Source organism: Manis pentadactyla, chromosome 2 (genome assembly GCF_030020395.1).
Source record: "Manis pentadactyla isolate mManPen7 chromosome 2, mManPen7.hap1, whole genome shotgun sequence".
NCBI classification, from domain to species: domain Eukaryota; kingdom Metazoa; phylum Chordata; class Mammalia; order Pholidota; family Manidae; genus Manis; species Manis pentadactyla.
In genome coordinates, this window is record NC_080020.1 from 31,586,352 (window position 1) to 31,608,246 (window position 21,895).

The 21,895-nt window shown below is 40.9% G+C and overlaps 1 protein-coding gene across 3 annotated transcripts in view; it reads left to right on the forward strand.

Annotated features, from left to right (window-relative positions):
• Positions 1-21,895, forward strand: part of SGCD (sarcoglycan delta) — a 546,854-nt gene that overhangs the window by 235,567 nt on the left and 289,392 nt on the right. The gene's annotated exons all lie outside the window — the stretch shown is intronic.

Here is a 21,895-nt window from a genome sequence, read left to right on the forward strand (position 1 = left end):
ACTGCAGTAACCTCCCTTCTGAGCTAGTGTTAAGGAATACATAATTATGGGCAAAGGGATGTTTACAAGGCTCTTTGTTGGATGTTCACTCGACTGCAAAGACCTGTACTTCCTCCCTCGGCTGTCTTTGTGTCCACATCTGTGTTTGTGGTCCCCAGGTGGATCTCTCTTAGATGAATTCCTCACTGCTCCATAGAGATTGATCTAGTCCCTGATGTTCATCTACAGTCCTTGCACAGAAACTTCTGGCCTATGGATATTCCTTTCTTCCAGATCTTTGGAGAGAAGATGGAAAAGCACCTGGATAAGAAGGCATAAGATTTCCTGTCATCTCTTATTTTCCCAAGCATTCAAAATTGAGCGCAAATATTATTAAGAATTTTTCTCCCATTCCCTTGAGCCTCCCTATGTCAGATCACTCTCCTCATATGCATTCTGTCTGTGTTTGCCCCACACCATCTTTGATGCAGAACTTAGCACTTTGCATTTGTCAGGGAAATTCCAGTCACACAGAGAGCCTTTGAGAGGAATGTAGATTCTACTGAAGGTTATGGGAGAGCCAGAGCAAGGAGCATCTCCTTTAGCAAAGACCTTGATATTTTTGTGAGCTGTGTCTTCTCTCCTAAATCAGTTCATCCCCTCCAAATCTCTTTGGAGACTGTCCCCTCACCCACACACACCTTTCTCCATTGACGCATCCAGGATCCAGTTTTCTCTTAATCAGATTCCCCCTCCCCCTCACTCCCCACATCATGCACAGCAGCTTGGTCATCCCAGCTCCTACCTCAAAGGCTTCTCCATCTTCATCTTCCCTCAGAAGGCACTAGTAGATTATATGTATTTTTTTTTCTTTTACTTATATAAAAATTGGGTTTATACAAAAATTGTGATGGTTATTCTGTTTTTAAGAATTGTTAAAGATATCCTTCATAATAGCTTGATATAAATTTGTTGCCTTCTTTCTTGGGAAGAAATACATGTGAATATTCCCTAGGATCCTCACTCTCTGATAGACAGGCCTTATCTAATTTCCTCCTGTGCAGTGAGGGAGGCACTTGTGAATATGATGAGGTATCACTCCTGTGATAATGTTATGTTGTTACATGACCTAAGAGATTGCAGATGTGAACCAGGTTACTGATCAGTTGGTTCTGAGTTAATAAGGGAGAAGATCTAGGTGGGCCTGACCTCATTTAATGAGCCCTTTGAATTCAGGCTTAGAGGTCAGAGACTGAGGAAGTCAGAGATTGGAAGTGGATAAGAAAAGGGGATATGAAGGGGACCAAAGGGGACCAAATGGAAAAGAACTGAGGAAGCAGGCCCCAGCAATCAGTTAGCAAGAGAACAAGAGACTCAGTCCTACAGCTGCGAAGTGCTGAACTGTCCCCACAGCCACCTGAGTTTGAAAATGATCTGAGTTATAGAAAAAGACAAAGCCCCACTGAAACCTTGATTTTAGCCTGGGGAGACCCTGGGAAACAAATCCAATTCTGTGCCTGTATTTCTGACCTCCAGAAACTATAAGATAATAAATAGGAGTGAATTTAAGCCACTAAATTTACGGTATTCCAGTACATAGCAATAGAAAATTACCATGTGCATTTTATTCTGGGCTCGTTTTCCTTTCACTGTGAATGTTAGAATATTCTTGCTTGTTTGCAGGGATGGTGCTAACAGAGGATAAGTTGTCTATGTTTAATATAGTGTTCTTAATATAATACAATGTTCTACGTTTCATATAATACAAAATTCAAGCTTACAAATCAGTGAGACTCTCATGTGCCTTACAGGTTTGTTTCAGAATATTAGTAAACAATGAAATTGCCAAGACTAGAAATCTCTGAAAATGTCCTCCCATCTCCTCTTTAGTCACCTAAATTTTTCCCTTCTCCAAAGCTCACTTCATGTCAACTTCTTCACAAGGGTGTCTAAGTATTTCCTACTCTGAGAATTCTCCTAGCCCTTAACAGTGAGTTCTTAAAACCTGAGCCCAGGTAATAACTTTCACTTTGCTGTCAGGTGGTTTTAAACCCCGTATAGTTCAATGTCCTCTGCTTTTTGTCTTGTCTCCCCACCTGGAGGCAGGACCATGATTTCTAGCTCCCGTGTCCCACTCTGTGCCCAGCCAAGTGCCTGATCCCCAGTGGAGCTCCCACAGATTTTTGGATTGATTGATTTTACAAGTCAAGGACCAATACTTCCTACTAAATAAAGTCAATTATCTCACCTTTTGATTCTTTACCCACTCCTGTGTTTAGATGTCACCTGCTTTATTTGGCCCCATTTTTGCTAAAGGAAAAAAACCAAAGACAACCTCTGGGCAGGCATCCTTCCTTCAGAGAGAGAAATAATTTGAGCAGCAGCTGGTCCATGGCACTAAAGATTGAATGGCTGTAATGTGTTCAGACCATGGTTGGCTTGTTAGGAGTTCTGTGTAAGGCAAGGAATGACCTGAGGGCCAGAGGCTTTGGGGACAGCAGGGAAGAGACTTGTCTGTGGTGCCCTTCTCTGAGGCATCCTGTTGTAATTCCTGGGCCGTTAGTGCAGATACCCTTCAGTGGCTTCTTATTAACCGCCATGCAACATCCAGCATCCCCTGGCCCACTGTGCTCCCAGCCCCTCCCAGCTTCGTCCTGCTGATGCCTCTGTTCAGGTTCCTGATCCGGTTTTCCTCCCCTCCTCCTGGCTCTCCTGTGCCCCAGCTTTTTCTTTCCCTCCAACTTGGGTGCCTGCAGCTGCCTGTTACAGGGTGAACTTTCCTACAGCCTCTTCCCCAATCCCATTCATCCAGTGATTGATTTGTGCGTTTATCCTTCCCCTCCACACAGCCTTTGCTGACTTCCCCGGGCGGTGGACTTTTTCACAGCCAGGTACTGAATACTCTCTCTGTGCTGAGTGCTTTATAAGAGTCATCTCACACAATGCTCTCGGCAGCCTGATAGGCGGACCTTATCCCTATTTTACAGAGGTGAAGCCAAGTCTTAAAGCGGTTCAATTACCTGTGCAGGCTTTTACAGCTATTAAGCCAGGACCTGAGCCTGGGGCTTCTGACCCAAAAGCCGTGCTTGCAGAGTCAACCCCTTCTCTTAACCTCCGTTCTTTGCTGCCGCCTGTCCCCACAGCTCCATGGGAGCCATCTCTGGGGGAGCTCTTGTGCCTGTCACCGACCTGTCTCCCGCTTTGGTCTGTGAGCCTCAATGAGGTCAGGCTCACATTCCCTTCATCTTACCATGTGTCCTCTGTGCATCATAAAATGTTGGACGTACCTGAGCTTAATACATGAGCAGTTTTAAAAATAGCAAAAGGAAACAGGGATCAAAGGAAAGGAACACCCAAGGGAAATTCTAATCTACTCAGAATTAAATTTTCTATGGGAAGGCGTGAAATGGCCTCATTATTAGGAGGGCCTTGCCTTCAGCTTTTGTTTCATTGAAGGGAAGAGGAAAATTGCAAGAAAAATCCCCACACAGAATGGGGGAAATAAAGGAGAGGAGAGCAAGTGCATTCCTTTCTCAGTTATATGGGTTTTATTGTATCACCGATGTTTAATTCCACTTATTTAATAAATATTGGATGAAGTCTTCTATATGCCATTGTGGAGCATTCAGAGAAATGGTTTTAGACATTCCACTCCCAAAGCTCCTTTTCACAAACTTTTTGCCTTATGGCATCATATATTACACATGTGGAGAAGAAAGATCTTTTCTTAGAAGCAGAGAGTAATGCCATTTAATACTTGGTTTGGGAAGAATAAAGGTCCACCTCAAGGATGGTGATGCCGAGAAAGAAGAGTAGTGCCGAGTAACATTTACGTGCTCACTTTATATCACCTTTGCATATATAATTTGAGGTTGTAAAATCATACCACAATGTAATAAAAGTTCTTCTCTGCCTTCCTAACCCTTTTACCCTTTTATCTTTAAGGGGCATCCAGTAAAAAAAAAAATGAAAATGATGCAGCTGCCCCTACACCTTGGGACTTGTCCATATGGGCGTTACTAGAAACAACCACAGAACCCTCATTTGACCTCATCGCTTTCGACTCAGGAGTGCACAGTGGTTTGCATTTGCTCAGCCCCCCTTGTTCTGAGCATCCTCTTGGTCCCTCTTCTTCTTCTGTCACCACATCTCACCGGGGAGGAAGTACAGCATGAAAAGCGAGAGCTCCCGGGTCAGGTTCCCTACTTGCCAACAGTGATTTAGTGATTTTAGATGAGTCCCTGTGCTTCTCTGAGTCTGTTTCCATGTCTGCAGAGGAGATAACGGCCTCTCTATTGCTCACATCCTCAGCTTCTGCTGTTGCATAGCTTCTGCCCGATGAATGGTGCTTGTAATCTCTTGGCAGTAGGAAAACAAACACTAAACAGTAGCATAATAAAAAATATCTAAAAATATACTTAAGATTAGTTTACTCTTTAGAAAGGAATGAATTTTCTTTGCTGGCCTCTATGTCCCAGAGCCATGCTTATTTTCTCTGACTACATTGCAAGAGAGATCTCTTATTTTGTCTCCACTGCCTCACCAGCTATTCATTCACCCCTAACCTGCTACAAACCCCATTCTTCCTTCCTCTGTCTTTTGAAAATCATTCTCTTGAGGGTCACCAATGACCTTATGTCCAAATCCAATAGGCTTTGTTCATTTTTCCTTTCCTTGATGTCTCTGTAGTATTTTACACTATGATGGTCAAATGCTTCTGTTTTGAAACAACTATGAACATTTTTCTCTTTGCTCTGTCCATTTGAAGGGCTCCTCCCTTTTTTTTATTGAAGAAAACACACTGCTCTGGTCTCCCAAGCTTCAGACCATAGCGTCACCTTTGAGTCGCCCATCACTTTTATTGGTTCACTCTGACCAATCAGCAGGCCCTGTTGAGTCCTCATGCAGTGTGTTCCTTGCCTCTCTCCCACTCCCCCAACAGATCAGTTGTATTGACTCTTAATAGTAGCCATTCACAACTAAATAGCTTTTCTAAGCTTTGGTTTCCTCATCTGTGCTAGGAATAATAATAATAGCATCCACCTCCAAGAGTTACTATAAAGCTTAAATTAAATAATAGATAATCCTATGCATTCATATGCTAAGTAGTTGGTATGTCTTAGCTATTAGCTGTCCAAACTGCCCCAGCCCCCTGGTTAGGTTATTTTTCTAGAACAAGAGGCAGTCATGTCATTTTCATCCTGCACTATTCCTTCCTCCAGTTTCTGCCATCTGATACAAAGACTAGATCAGTTTTACTACTGTGTAATTGAGAAGGGTTACCAAGTAATACGTTATGACAAGAATATAGGCTTTGGAGTTAACAGATGTTAGCTTGAATCCTTATCTTCCTACTCATTAACTTATTAGTAACTTCAAACCTTTGACTCTCAGTTGTCTCAACTTAAAGATGAAAATTGTCACAGATATCTTGTGGGACTGATTTATGTATTAAAAGGTTTAAGCTCCCAGCACAGTGCCTAGTATAAAGTTCATGGGGTAAATGTTAACAGCTAATATTATATCAGCCCTGTGCTCTCTTTAACCCAAAGAATGGACTCCTAAAGCTTTGATGGATAGTCAAGCTTGTCCACAATTCAGCATCAGCCTTTCTTTCTAGCTGCCATTTCTGTCTACCTAGGTAGTATCCTCTTAAAGGAGCTGCCTGACCCACATAAGGGGCCTTGTTTTTCTCAGCCTGTATCCTACTGTTTTTCTAATTTACCATTTCTGGAATCCCAACACCTTTTTCCTTCCTCTCCCAGGACCAGATCAAGTCTAACATCACAAAATTTACACAAACAGAAGATTATAAGATTGTTATGCCAGTCTGTAATTGGAATTCTGTCACATGTAGTGTATAAACAGATCATGTTAGCAAATGATTTCATAGTCTTTGACATTACTTTTGTGTGTGTGTGTGTGTGTGTGTGTGTGTGTGTGTGTGTGTGTCTCCCTCATGGCTTTTCCTTTGTTGTCTGTGTTTCTTTTGTAATGCTGAGATGGATGTTGAACAGCTACACACTGAAAGCTCAATAAACTCTTGTTGGTGATTTTCTAGGTTGATTTTCATAGAATTTGCAGCTTATGCACCATCTGATCCTTAGGTCGCACCATTTATTTCTTGGCCCTTGCACAGAACCTTTTTCTCCAAGAGGTTCCATCTGCTTTGCAGAAATTAGCTCATGAGTCATTTCCTTCCCTACCCCTTGTAAACTGCAAAAACGGGTGGGCAGCCCGTCTGGGGTTGGAAGTAGAAGAAGGGGTCAGTTGGAGCACTGGGGTGTTGAAAGTAGGCTCAAGTTTGTCAAATCCTGGTTCAGATTATTACCCCCAAGGTGTGCTGAGAAATTAGGCAGGGACAATGCTGCTCAGTGGAAACAACAAGGTGCTTTGGAGCCAGACATGACTGGGCTCAGATCCTGGCTCTGCCTGTGTGTGCTTTGAGAGCTGTGGCATGTCAGTTAAACTCACTGAGTCTTTGCTTCTTGATTCATAAAGTGGGGATAACAATAGCTGCCTACCAGGAGTGTTGTAAAATGAGAGAGATTATAAAAAGTCCCTAACACAGTTCCTGAACCCGAGTGGATATTTAATGCTGTTATTCTTAATTCTGAGAGGTGTTTGGATACCTCCCAAAGAGAACACTGCAGAAATTATTTATGTATATGCCCACAGCTTTGCAAACAAATTCTCATCCATGCTCAGGCCTGTTGTAAAATCACTTTTTAAAGCTTATTATTTGGCTGTTCTTGCTTAATATCAAGTTGAGGAAAACTTGATAAAATACACCTGTAATTTAGGGCTGTTTTTGTTATTTCCTTCCTGACAGCCAGAAAGAAAAGTCTGAAATTACCTTTCTCCCTTAACTTTGAATTTTCAAGAACTAATCAATTTTTATGTTCCTTAAAGGGGAGAATTCAACAGGGCAGTCTAAAATTTGGCTAATACTTTTTAATTGTGCATTCAAAGGTAGGCCTAGATAGGATCTTTTTTTTACCTTTGTGATTTATGTTCACTCTTTTAAAGTGACTAAGGGAAATTGAATGTTGAAAAGTTGAACTGGATGGGGTCAGGGTAGCACTCAACTTGACCAAAATCTACCTGGGAGAGAGATACCAATAAGAAGGGCTTAAGTTTCTTCATCATTTCCACTCAAAATTACTTGAGTGACCCTCAGTTAACAAAACTTACAAGCATTTTTTAAGTACAAAATTAGTCCACATATATAAAAGGACTTCCAGAAACTGCAGTTCTATATAAATACAAACAATACAATAGCTATTTTTTTCCTAGCCATTTTTGTTAATTGGAAAATAACATAGTAGAAATAGCAATAAAGAATAGATATTTGGGGGAGATTTTTTTGAAACTTAACTAATTTGAACCTCAAAGAATCCTATTGATTAGAGTCTGTTATTTTTCCTTGAATTAGGAAAAGGGGGGTACAGAGATATTAAGTTACTTTGGCCAAAGTTGTGGGTTATAAACAGAGGTGCCAGTATTCAAATTGTGGGCAGTCTGTCTCCAGAGTCCAGGAACTTAATGGCCATACAGAGAAATTCCACCTTCTAGTATTCACTCCTTCCATATTCTAGCAGATTTGTATTAATCACCTATTATGTGTAAGATGGTACAAATCATGGGGGATGCTGTAGTGAAGCAAATGAACTAGGTTCTTGCTCTCATGGTGTTCATAGTCTGATAGGGTAGGTGAATAAACATGTGAATGGGGAAATAAATAATTGTGCATTGTGATAACTGCTGTAATTAAGCCCAGCAGATGCTGAGATGGAGAATCAAAGATTAGGGGAGCCCTCTATTTGCATCAGATGATCGAGGACATCCTCTTAGAAGGGGTGACATTTAAGCCAAGACCCGAGAGAGGATAAGGAGGTAGCCTGACACATCAGTGACACCTCAGTTCAGCTGTTAAATAGGGACACAGCGCAGAGAAGGTCAACTTAGCACATCATGTGAGACTAAGAAGGCATTTCACCCTTTCCCCGCAGCAAGGCTGACAAGGCATCACACGGCAGGGTGGAGATGGGGGGTCTCCTCTCACGGCTGACACCGGGAACTTCTTACGGCAGCTGCTCAGTGCATCGCTAGCATTTGCCTCTTTCTCGAGCCTTCGGAGCGTGTAAGGCAAACATTGTCCTTGCTGTCTGGGACATTCAAAATGGTCTTCCTGCAGGTTAGTCTCCTAGATGTGAAAACTGGGGACAGGAAGCCTTTTTAATAGAAGTTAAGTGCCTTAGCAAAGAGCCGGGGACTTATAGATGGAGGGCACAGTGCTTAGGCTTCAAAGATGGGAGTCACATGGACCGCTTTCCTTAAAATGGTGTGACTTGAGAGAGAAAAGTGAGCGTCTGAACTTCGGTGATGCAAAATTTCTGAGCTTTCAGAAAGTCTGGCTTTCGAACTTTGCTTTGTGACCCATTTCCTCAGAGCATAATATGGTGTCTTGGCAATTCCTTTCTCTATTTCCAGGATTACTGGGAGAATATTTAAAATATTTAAAGTAATACTCAGTATTTAATTATCCCCAGACACTGAAGGGAAAACCTATCAAATGGTTCCACATTTTTATTACAGTTTTTGAAAGCAGGTTTCTTATAGTTTTCTACCAAGCACCACTTTTAGATGCTTCATTGAATCCCTGTTACTTAAAATATATAAACTCAACCTACAAAAATTATTTAAAATGTCCATCAGTAAGGTGTTTGTTCAGTAACAAAAATTCTATACAATTCAATAATATGTATCATTTTTAAAAGATTGAGAACAGATAAAATTATTATAAGAGGATATTCTTGATATAACACTGATAGGAAATTAAGGTTATATAGAAAGAGGTTGGCATACTTTTTCCGGAAAGGACTGGGTAGTAAATATTTTAGCTTTGCAAGCCATATGGTTTCTGTCACAACTTCTCATCTCTGCAGTGTTACTGTGAAAGCAGCCAAAGACAATATATAAACAGATGAGCCTGGAAATATTTCAATATGACTTTTGTTTATAACAACAGGTAGTGGGCACACAGGCTATAGTTTGCAGACCTTTATTAACTATGTAGAGTGTGAAATAATTTGTTATTAATGCAACAAATATTTGGAAATGTGCATGCCAGATTGTTTAATGTTGCTTATATTTTAGAACTAGAATAATGGAGTGATTTTACCAGCAATTGATAACTTATAATATGCAAAGTTGCCTTTATAATCAGCTAAAACAATGAAGATACTTCGATGTTTAAAGAAAAATCAGACTTCATGGTAATTCTGGGTGACCCAGTCCTAATAAGTAATATTCAGCTATATTTTTACTATGCCTTTAGAACAGTTACTGGTGTTTTATTCTTCGGAGGCAACAACAAGAAGTACAGAATTGAACTAAATTTACATAAGAACAGAGGGTAATTACCCTCAATCATGAGCAAGTTTTTAGTCTTGAAAAGTAAGTAGATATAAAGTGAAGGTCTGGATTATATATTCTCTGATTTCATATTCTAGAAGATGTACCCTCATGCAAACCCTTAGGGAGTGCTTATTTTAAAATATAACAAAACCTCACGACTGTAACTAGTCTGGTATTTCTCTGCAATCTGAGTTTTACATTGTCAGAACATTGGCCTTCTTTTGCATAACATAATACTAGATTAAAAGGTGTTCTTTTTTCTATTCTATGGCATTCATAAACATAACTGAAAGGAGAAAGCAGGTTATCTAACAGTCTGTTCTGCATGGTTACCTCTTTTGCCTGACGACAGTGCTGATGGGATTTGAGCACTGGATGTGAGTAACCCTGTAGGTCTCTTATGATCCTGAGATTCTCTTTTGTATTGATTCAACTGTTGATCAGACTGATTATTTTGTAAGGTTCAAATTCTTGACTGGTGTTGAGATGAAATGAATGGGCATAATCGACTTTTGAGATTCACTGTCCAGGTCCAATTTACAGAACAAGAAGAGTAACAAGTAGCCCAAGTTAGAGCTTATTTTGATGAAAATAAGAAAATGGAAACAGAAACTCTACTTCTGTGTATTGGATGGCCCGGCTCTGCTTGACTCCAGAACAGCACTCAAAGTATTTCCCCACCTTGCAATGTTTCTATATATCAGTGACGTATGCATTTTTTGGATTTCAAAAAGCAATTAAATGAAGCAAAACCATGGTTTCTAATTTACTCCTAGTTAGAGAAAAGTCTCTTTAAAACTCCGAACTAATATGGGCTTTGTGTTTGCAAAAGCAGAATCATGGGTTAGCAAATATATATCTTGTGAATATATGTCTAATGGTTCATGAAGTTGCTAGAAAAAAGTAGTTAAACCATTTTCCCACTTTAGAGAAATAATTATTCCATTATCTCTCCCGAGTTATAATGAATTCTCCAAGAAACATACAAGCTTTTCTTCCTTTTAACTACCCTGCAGAAATATCTAGGAGCAGGATAAAATGCATTAGCATCCGAATTTATTTGTTCATTCACAAATATTTAATAAAGGTCCCACAATATGACAAGCCCTGTGCTATGTGCTGGGAATATAGGAGTCAGTACCTTGCTGTGTGATCTTGGGCAAGTCCCTTCACATTTCTGGTCTCCCTTGTCCTGTAAATCTCATAAGAAAATCGTTTACAGGAAGTTCTTAACCTCAGGTGGATCTTGGGGATCAATTATCTGTGAAGTTGCTTTCCAACCTCACATATTTGCAAGGTTACCTGCAGTCTTATGGGGCACTAATGGCATCACAGCCTTACCAGGGAGGGCTTTGTGTCCTTTTAAAATTTTTGTCATTTAAATGAGTGAACAATGGCATCTGATTGTTTTTTGTAATTTCTCCTTCTTATATTGTTAGTGAGCTTGAAGGATGCACGATTTTGGCTCTAAGTCAAGCGCAGTTTCAATTCCATATCATGTTCTTAGATTTTCTTTGCTGAGAAAATTATTTTGTAGTGGCAGGAAGTAGAAGAAAGGGCAGGAGAGAACAATGCTTTTTTAAAAACTCATTTTAAGGAAGAAAACTATTTGAGAAAACTGTTTCCGCAACACATTGCACATTGATAATGCAGCAATGCTTCAGATGTTTCAATTGAATTCCTTCATCTCATTCCCCAAGGAAAATCCTCAATTTTTTTGTGTTTTTACCCTCATTCCAAAAGCTACATGTTTATTTTGTAATTATGGGCGGTAAATCCCAGGGTAAAATACCTTTGAAACCAGAATCAGTCAGAGGGAGAAATAAAGTTGGAGAAACCCATTTATTGCATACAAGCAGTTCACTTCTCTCTCATGTCTCTTGCTACCTGGCAACAGAAGGGGCCCCAACCAACCTCTCTGCTCCAGATAAGCCCTCCCTCCCCTTATAATTACCTATTGATATGGAGATACATTACTTCTCTCCACCCCTTGGAAACACCTATTGATATGGAAATGAACTAAGGCCAGGCAAGAGATTATGGAAATACTGCAATTTTACCCACAATTTCCATCCTTGTTTCATGTTTAGAGATAATATTACAAGCAACAAAGCAGTAGCATACCTCTATAGTCATTAATAAATGATTGTGAACATTTTAGAATGCAAAACACTATATAAATTCTTTGGGCTAATGATGACAACAATATCTTACAGGGAAATGGGGAAAGCAAATGAATTATTTGAAGTTAGCTGAATATTTGTGAGCAATTTTCAGAGAATGTTCTGGGTGTTGTCTCAGTCTGCTGGGGCTGATATAACAAAACACCACTGACTGGGTGACTTAAAGAACTGAAATTTATCTTTTCACAGTTCTGGAGGCTGGAAGTCCAAGATCAAGGTTCAGCAGGGTACAGTTTCTGGGGAGGACTCACTTCCTGGCTTGTGGGGCATTCTTCTCACTGTGTCCTTTCATGACAGGGAGGGGCACAGAGCTCTGCTATTTCTGCCCCATTTTCATAGGGAACCAGTTCTATAGGATCAGAGCTCTGCATTTATAACCTCATTTAACCATAATCACCTCCTTAAATGTCTTATTTCTAATTTAATCATGGAGGGTAGGGCTTCAACATACGAATTTGGAGTCACAATTCCATTCATGGCAGTGTATACTCAAAAATTGAACTATTGGTAGTCTAGAGCTCAGTTGTCAATTTCACAATAAGATATTTTTGCCCTCATCCTTAGTCATAGTTGGTGCTTCTCATTTCCCTTCTGAGACATATGGAATGGATGGAAAAATTCTAAGACAGGGTTTGGATGACTTCTGTCCATTGATTTGTGAACATAAAAGTCAGTTATGAAGATCAAATAAGAGACTCATAGATCTCAGAAATCATCCAAACCAAATCTTACAACCAGGTTTTCAGATGGACAATCTGAGGTTCATCCAAAAAGATGAACAGCTTTTCCATAGGTCATTCTGATAATTAATTATTGGTATCCTGGAGATCTTCTGAAACTCGCATGTACTCAGTGTGGAAATGCATGCAACTGTACTTTCAAATGGAGGCTTGTGTGGAAATGAGTTCCAACATCATGGCATAAGTCAGATATTTGTGATTACAAAAAAACAGAAATTGACTGTGATCCTAATGAAAATGATATCAGGGGCTGACAGGATCAGTGAGGGTGGGAGGACTTGGTTTGGTGACTGGACAGGGTGCGAGTCCACCAGCCAGAGTGGGAAGTACCCCAGCATCATTCATAGGACACCACTTTTCCACCTGTGAATTTGACTAAAATAGAAGTACCAAACTCAATTACCTGCCCCTTAAGCAGCAAGAGATATATTTATAGATCTTAACTGAATGAATGAGAGTTCATTGAACAGCAATACTGTGACCATGTGTCTCCAGAGAATCTCGGCATCCCACCTTTTCATGTACGCCCATCTGCCCCCTAGAGCAGAACAAGAGGAAGTTCAGGAACTGGCATTCTGTTGGTGAGATAACCTAGGGATCGTTATTTAGTCCATGACACCCGCATCTCCATCACTTTCTTTTTCAGGATGATTTATAGTTTTTGCAAAACAGAAATACTGCCACTCAGAATGGCATCTGGCTCCTATTCATGGATCAGTCTAAGAATGTGATAAAATTGGCCCTCTAGTTGCTGGCAAACAATAAGGACAGGATGGTGGTAGGTCAGCCACTGGCTGGGATTTGCGAAGCAAGGGGGGTTAGGGATTGCTGGTTGTCATTTGCAACATTTATTGGTTTCACAAATGGACGAGAGAAAATGGAAGACTGTCTTGATCCATGCTCTTGATCTTTTACTGAAACCTTTTTTTAAACGTTTTTTGAGACTAAGACCTCGGCCCATTTCCGTGGTTACATAGCAGAATGGTCTTTGCATTTCCATAAGTCATCGTTGCCAAGATGAGGAGGATCTGTCTGTGTGAGTAGGCACTAAGCACTGAGAATAGACTTGTATACCAGCACAATGGTCTATTTTTCTTTATCCTTGCTCAGGGAAACTCCAAACCAGCAGACAGCAGAACTCCTAGTTCTGCTGTGGTAGTGGGACTCTTGTGACAAGGCTCTGCCCCAATCCTCTACTTCAGTCTCTCCCCTCCCAGCCTCTTCAATACATCCCGTTGGCCTTATGTATCTCTCTTTAGCTTTCTCAACCTCTTCCCATGGTAACGTTGCAAAAATATATACCCTGACTTTGCCCTGAACTTCCCCCGTTCTTTTCTTCACAATGCCCAGGTTTTCCTTCTGTAGGTATTGCTTATGTTCTACTCTACTTTGAGGCCAGACATGGATGGACCTGTTGTTGTGGTTTGAATGAATCAGATGAAAATGTCCAATTAATTCTTACCATATGACTTTGTCTGTGAAAATATTGAGTATATGAAAAACGCAAGGGAAACTGTTTCAAAGGGAAGCACATAAGAAATGAGGGAAGTACCAAACGAGATCTGTTCTTGGGGCATTTTTATTAAGCCCAGACCACGAGGAGCTGAGAGGATATTGGAAGAATGTTCCATAATGTGCCAGATAACTCAGGTTACTGATTTTGTGTGAATTGCACAGGGCTGTGGATTTCTTTACCTGATATTTTTATACAGTTTACATAAAAATCCATCTTAACTGAAGCCAGAGTCTAATTTCAATTTCTGCCTTACAAAGAAACTTATTCTGTCTCTTCTCCTCGTGGTGGGGCAAGTAGGTTCAGGATTTTGCCAAGATAAGAGATATCAATGTGATGTTTCCATCATGGCTTTTTAAAGAGATGCTTGGCTGTGTAATCGCCAAGACAATTAGCTGCAAACTACAGTTACTACCTCTTAAAAATGAAATCTCCTTCCCACTGTAAGAATTATGTTACTCCTCAGTAGTGTTGACAAGATGAAGAGCCATTTTAGAAGTTATGATTCTGAAATGGCTATCTTATTGGTGATCCATGCTTCAAAGTGGCTGTGATTCAATTCTACTCAACTGACTTTTATGGCTTTTAGGATCTAGAGTCTCAATTCAGCTCATTCAGGTGTTTGCAAACAAGCATCTATTATGTTTAAGTTTCCCAATGTCTTTCTTTCAAACCTGTTATATCCCTAAATCAAATGCTTAGTTCAGCAGAGCCAAAAAAAAAAAAACAAACAAAAAATTTCAAATGGTCCCAGTGGCACACTTTACAGCAAACTGTTCTATAAATGCACAAAGAAAGTGGGGAGGGCTTTAGAATAGAAATGGCCTAATTTCTCTCATGCCATCTACACTGTTATTAATAAATGGGGTAAAATGCAGCCTATATTACAGTAGTGTTTTCAAGGATTGTTCATTGGATTGGCTCAGTTAAATCACCTTAATAATCAGACTGCAGAACTTTGGATGGTGGGGCAGAAACAATACGTCAATGGCATGGATTTGCACCCTGACCCTGAATCTACAACCCAATGATGTTCAATAAGTTGCTAGTCTAATATTTTCAATGGTTTCTTCATCTGAAAATTAGGACTATGGCTATTAGAGTAAGGACATTTATCATCCACACACAAATATTTATTGAGCCACTACTATGTGCCTGGCACTGCATCAACCACTGAGTTTCATGAGTAAAAACAAAAATCAGGCCATATCCCTGCCCTTATGAAGCTTCTGTTCCAACAAGGCTTAACTCCAATTAGTCTTGTTTTTGTATCCCAAGCGTCTGCTGAGGCATACTACCCAGGCATACTGCCCTTGGAGATTTAAATTAAATACATGTAAACCTCCTTTTATGTGCCCATGGGGCAATTCAGCATCTGTCTTGGTATTTTCAGCAATTCATGGAGGAAAGAGACTTATCTTTGTTTTATCCACTTCTGGCTCTGAATTCTTGCTTTTGTTATATTAGTGTGGCATGTGGATCTTCTTGCTGAAAATTCATACTGTCCCTGTTCTATACACCCAACACATTTCAAATTGTTGTTCCCCAAAATTTCATCAGTTTTGACCCATAAGGCTACGGGTCAAGCAAACTTTTATGTGTGTTTTGGAAGACAGAAGTAGCTAATGTCACAAATTACTTAAAATTTAAATATTACCTTTCTTGGGAGAAGCCCCTTGGCTGTAGCTGCACCAGAAATATCTAACTGGCTGTTTCTCTGCAGTTTTCGCCTCAGAGAACACCTACCCCCATGTTGCCAAACCCCTTTCTCCTTTAGTCTAAGTGCTGAGGCCTTACTTGCCAGCCTAAGACAAAAATGTCACATACAGATGCCCAGCCTATTGACAACAACTCTGCTAGTGGTTGTTAGAGTGACTTTTTTCCCTACCCTTCGTATTGCTATTGGTATTTGGCACTACAAACACTCCAGTCATCTTTGTTTTATTCCAAAACTGTAGACAGTTTTCTTCACAACAGCCAGTGAACTTTACAAGCAAGGGTCAGCAGACAAAAGAAATTCAGCTATACCTGTGATTTTATAACCCCATTGCTTCACCTCCTTACTTGTACAATAGCCTCTTAATTGGAGATGTCCTATGAAGGGCCTGACTTGAGAGGGGAGTGTGGGTGACCACGTGACCAGACAGGTCACATCTCAATAGCCATAGAGTTTGAATTGTTTAAATGGCCCTTAAGTAAAGGAGTCTTTAGTAGTGCTTGAGATTCTCAGTTGTGGCCTGAAAAGACCATTACGAAGTCACAGATGCTGTTATTAAAACCTGGGGAATTTCTTCACTTACTCCTTCTTGTCTTTGGAAAGTTTTCTGATTAGGCTCTGAATTAAGGATAAATACTAATGTCCAATGAGCAAACATTTACGGGCCAGCACTTGGGATAATTGTGACATGGCAGTGTGTGCCCTCCAGAAGTTAGAGAGATAGGTACTGCCTCGTATCATACTGGGCCAGCGAGACCACTAAGTGCTTTCGGAAACATACACCTTCCACCCAGCGCTCAAAGTGTTTTATCAGCACTCCACTAATGTGGTTTCTGGTGAAGGTCAGAAAGCTAAACTTATCACCCAATAGCCAGAGTTGATAGTTCATATCTTGATCTTATCACTGGGCCTCTTTTTCCCATTCCAATTGCTTTTTGAGGACTCAGGTGGGGCAGTTCTGTTTGCAGTGAGCAGGAGCCTGAGTAAAATAGCAATCAAGCTGTGTAAGGCAGAAACACGATGTCTGAAACAGTATCGCCATTTGCTTCCCAGATGTGAAATCCGACCCCTCCATTCCTGTCAGAGGGATGTGACCCAGTAATAAAGGCACAATTTTTTCTTCTGTCTTTGGTTCCTTTGTCTCAAACATCAAAGTAAAACTTGTTTTCAAACAGGCATCTAAGGATCCTCTTTTGCTTTTCCCACCTTCTGTTCAAATGTAATTGATGACAGCAGCCTGACAGCAGCCTTTGAAAGGAATTCACACTTGAAATAGGGCTTCACTGAAGACGAATATGCTAGCGAGATCCTTGACACTCGTCAACAAGATAACCTGGTATCGTCTCAAATCTCCATATTCACAAATATCACAGTATATAATTTCTTCAATTTCCACATCTACAAAGCAAAGTATCTTAGCAGCAGTACTGACCGTTGGGGGCCAGGTAATTCTTTGTCGTGGGGGCTGTGCTGTGGATTACAGGATCTTAAATAGCACCCCTGGTTTCTACCCACTTGATGCCAGTGCTCCCCCTCCCCCCCGCCACCCAATCATGATAACAAAAATTATGTTCAGACATCGCAGCTGTCCCTTTTGGGGCAAAAGGACAGAACCCAGGAGTTAACTGAAGGATGGGGTTGTGGGCAAATCCTCCCCTTGTTCAGGTTGAGAACCAGTGATATAAAGTGAGGCTTATACGTCCCTCTGTAGGTTGTTAGGAGGATTAAAGGAAGTGTGGGGCAGGGTGAGAGCAAGAAACCTGCAACTGTGAACACTGGAGGGCCAGCAGCGCGTAGTCACAAACAGATTGATTCGCTCTGTAGGATTCGTCTTCATGTAGTACAGGAGGCTCCATTTCACAAGGGTCTTTAGAAACAGTTGAAGCAGGGAGCTAGGAAGCAAAGGAAATAGCTCTCCTAGAGCCCCAGCCACCTTGAATGTGAAGGTATTCCCAGCATCGCACATCATTCCTTTTTTGAATGTCACAATTTGGATTGTGAGGATCTTATCTTTCTTTCCAAAATACCCCTGGCCGTTGGCATATGCTAAAAAAACGTTAAGCGGAGAAGAAGAGAAGGAAGACAGCCTCTTACAAAATAGCCCCAAGACCAGGGGTCGTGTGGGCCCAGGCTGAACCTCTGCATCCTTCAGTTAACTCCTGGATTCTGTGCCAAGCTGGGGTCAGGCCTTGACTTGAAAAGCTACTAGCCGTGTAAGTCTGGCAAGTTGCTTTTCTGTTCTGTGTCTCAGCTTCCTCGTCTGTGAAGTGGGGATAGCAACAACACATGCCTCAGAGAATTGTAGTGAGGATTATATGAAGTAATGTATGAAAAGTGTGTACCTGGTACATGATGCTCAATTAATGTTAGCTAACAGATCACTGTCATCACCATTATCATGACAGAATGTGAAATAAGATTTATTTTGGATCCCAGGAGCAGAAAGTTGAGTTAATCACACTCTTCTGCTCACAGCACATTTTCATCACTGATCTGTACAAGGTTGTATTCTTACCTTAAATCTATAGGAAGATACTTCCTTTCATTCTCACACGTCACTACCAGCACTCATTCCCCCACCAGAGAAAATCACTCTAATGTAGTTACTGAGTATCCTCTCGTTTGTATGCATTCTTAAAAATGTCTATTGTTTTTTAAGTACATATCCTTCATTTAGGTGACCCTGTGCTATGTCCGACTTTTCTCGCTCAGCCTGTTACTGCTTCTTCCTGTACTCCTTTGCAGTTGCATGACGGTTGATGATATCCGTCAACATATTTTACCTTTGAATTCTCCTGGTGGTAAGAACCCAGAAGGCCTCCAGCTCTCCACAGATAACACAATCACGAATATCCTCATTCATAAACCCTTAAGGTCTGTGTGATGGTTTATTGGGCATATATACTGCTCACACATCCCTGTCAAGCAGCAACTGAAATAGGGAAGCATTCCAAATGTTCAGCCTTGCCACATTGATATCGTATTGCCGGCAGTTTCATTCTTGGCAAGAACATCAGTCTACCAAGAGGATGGCAATGATAATATGTCTATTTACTGCCTGCTTTACACATGCTAGAAGTTTCGTGTGTCAGGGTCCTCAGGACTACCCTCGGGTTTGGTAACTTCAGGAAGACTCATAGGACTCAACATCCAGTCACACTCACAGCTGTGTTCTAGGTCAGTCCGCATACTAAGCATAATCAGAAAAGAAAAAGGTATGTGGGGTGAGGTCCGAAGGAAACTAGATGCAAGTATCCAGGTCCTCTCTCAGTGGAGCCACACCAAATGCCTATAATTCTCCAGCAACGGGCCCTGACAACACTTGTCTATTGCCAAACAGCGAAGCTCATTAGAGACTCAGAGTCGGGGATTTTATTGTGGCTGGTCACGTGGGCAGCTTGCACCTGGGATGTACCAAAATCCTAGAAGGAATTCACATTTCAGCATAAACCATATTGTTTATACAGACATTTTAGGAATAGGGAGACACTCATAAGGATTCTGGGGATGGTGGGAGCCCTCCCTGAATCCACATTCCCAGATGCCAACCAAGGGCCAACCTTATAAGCAGGCCTGTGAAAGGATAACCATCCAAACTGCTGGGTTGACTCTTTTCTGCACATTTATTTTCACCATCTGTCAGTGCACACAATGGCAGGAATGCAGCTGACAATACTCTCTTTTTAAAATGAGGACACTGAGGCTTACAGAAGTGAAGTAACCTGCTCCAGGCCACAGAGATAAAAAGAAAAAGTACCTAAAGCTTTCTAGAAAGTGGTCTTTTTTAAAAACCACCTTCCAAAATTGACGTTGTCACTGCCATTAATTTTGGTTTGTCCCCAGGAATTAGGCATAGAAAATTTGACAGTCTTTTTCTTTGCTGAAACTAGCTTGACCTGTTATATTTTTTATTTTGGAAGAAGTTTCTGGGGAAAACTTTGAATAATTAAATTGACATAAGTACAGGATGTGGCCATCACTATAGTCCTGATCAAGGGACAGTTTTCTTAAACGGCTAAGATGATGGGGCATTCTAACCACAGAAAAAAACAAAATGTTTGTTATAATGAATATAAAATTGGATTAATTCCTACATTGCAATCCATTTAGAAACCAAATCATTTCTCTTTCAAAAGTTTTTCTTTTTGAGAAAGAACCACTCACTATATGCTAAGCTCTCTGCATGCATTATTCCATTGTAGACATTTTTTTGTCCACTGGACAAAAAGCTGGACATTAATGCTTACAGATGTTAAACTTAGCAAATGTCACCTAAGTAAATGGTGGACCAGGGATTGGGTCAAGCAAACGCTAGAGCCATGGCTTATTCAGGTGCTATATTGTCACCCCATCACACTATTCTAATGTGGTCTATGGTGACCCAGGTGTGGGAAACAAGGTGCCAAGACCTTAGCAGAACAAAGAACTAAATCAGTAGGTCAGGTTCCACACTGGCATGATGAGCGTTAGCAAGGCTCCGTCTCTTCGTGCCTCAGTCCTCTTGTTTCCAAAGTGAGGCTATCAATTCCTGGCCCAAGAAATGTACTCTATGATTTGTGGAAATCATATAGGAGAGCAAATGTAAAAGTACTCTGTAGAGTTAAAAGGAGCCTATGAAAATTATTATGCCTAGTTGACTCAGTTTCTTACCACAAAGGTCTTTATGAGGGAATAAAACTGAAAATTCCAGAAGGTCTGTCAACATGGGCAGCTGGACAAAAAGTGCTGAAACAATGTCACCACGAGTTAGTTTCCTCCTGGCCAGCTTTCAGGCTCCATGTCCTTCCTGTTGTGTCTCAAAGTGTCTCCCCTCATGGTTACAAGGTGTCCAGCAGTAGTCTGAGACCTTGATGTGCTCTGGGTGTCACATGCCTCAGGAAAGACAAGGGTGGATTTTTACAGAGCTCGAACTGAGAGTCCCCAAATTCAGTCTCATTGCCTATGACTGGCCTCAGATGGGTAACGTGCCTGGCCATAACCTAGCCACTCTCCCAGGAGATGCTCAGTGCTCACTGGCCACACCCAGGCCACATGCCACCCTTGTAGTGGAGGGTGGAACCAATGGCACCAGAAAGGCAGGTGGGAGGTGAGGGTCTTCAAGCGGCTAACGCCAGAGAAAGAGTGATCGCACTGGGAATGAAGATTCGATGGCATTCACTCAGTGTTCTATGTGAGTAATCTTATTAAAACATCATAAATCTAAGGAAGCAGTGTGTTCCATAGCCTGGCTGGTTTGTAGTGTGTGAAACTGAGCTGTACATTGCTGAATATTGTGGTTAGAGGGGAGGGATTGCTCCCCACAGACTCACACCACTTACTAAACATGCAGACAGGAAATACAATTCAGCAATGGAGAGCTCCCTACCTCGACAACCTCATTTAGGGCTTTATTTTTCAGCTATTGTCATATTATCCCACTTAGGGAAGGGTAACTATATAAGGTAATTACAAAGATGGTATTTAATTAGTTTGGGTTTCAAATCGAGGTATTTGTTGCAAACCAGCCAGCAAAGCTGATTGACGTTAATGAATGAAACCCTGTGATTAGAACATCTGTCACTGTCTAGCAGGGTCGATTCCGAGTGGGGATTGGCTCATCACTGGGAACGTGATGATGGCCACAGAAAGCCAAATTAGCCAAACTTAATGTTCTTCTAATCATTAGGCGATTGAGCTGACAGTGATTGGTCACAAACATGCACCGATGAGCAGTAATGAAGTTGCTACGAGATCAGTTCAGCCTAGGTTTTTCAGGCTAATTAGCTAGACAAAAATGTTAATTTAATCAAATAAACATGTATTCATTAAAGGTGTGTAAGAGAGCTGGAGGAGAAAATTGCCTCAGTCATTGAGGAGGTAAAATTATAGCTGCCAAGCGAGTCATCTTGGCTTTGCAAAATCATGCCTCAGTTTACTGTCTCTCTTAGAAAGCAGTCCAGTTTATCACACTTCAGCATGTCACATGTTCCCTTTTCTTCAGATCTCATTTTTGAAAAGAGCGATCATCTGCAGAGCAATGTAAAATAAAAGCAAATGCTTATCTCATTTTATCCCCAGAGGATGAATGAATTCCTCTATGAATGTTCTTTTAATTTGATTAAACAACTCTTGGAACAGAAACAGTTCATAGGGATTATCTAATTCATGCTATTTATTTACAAGAAGAACATGAGGCACAGAGAGACTCTATCGCTTGCCCAAGGCCACACAGCTTACCACATTTTAATTTGTGCCTTTGACATGAGACTCCCTATGTAGTCAATGGAGTGTAACTTGTGAATTAAGTATTGTGAAAGGTATTACCCCCTTTTGTTGCTAGGCGTAGATAAAATGAAAGTTCCTG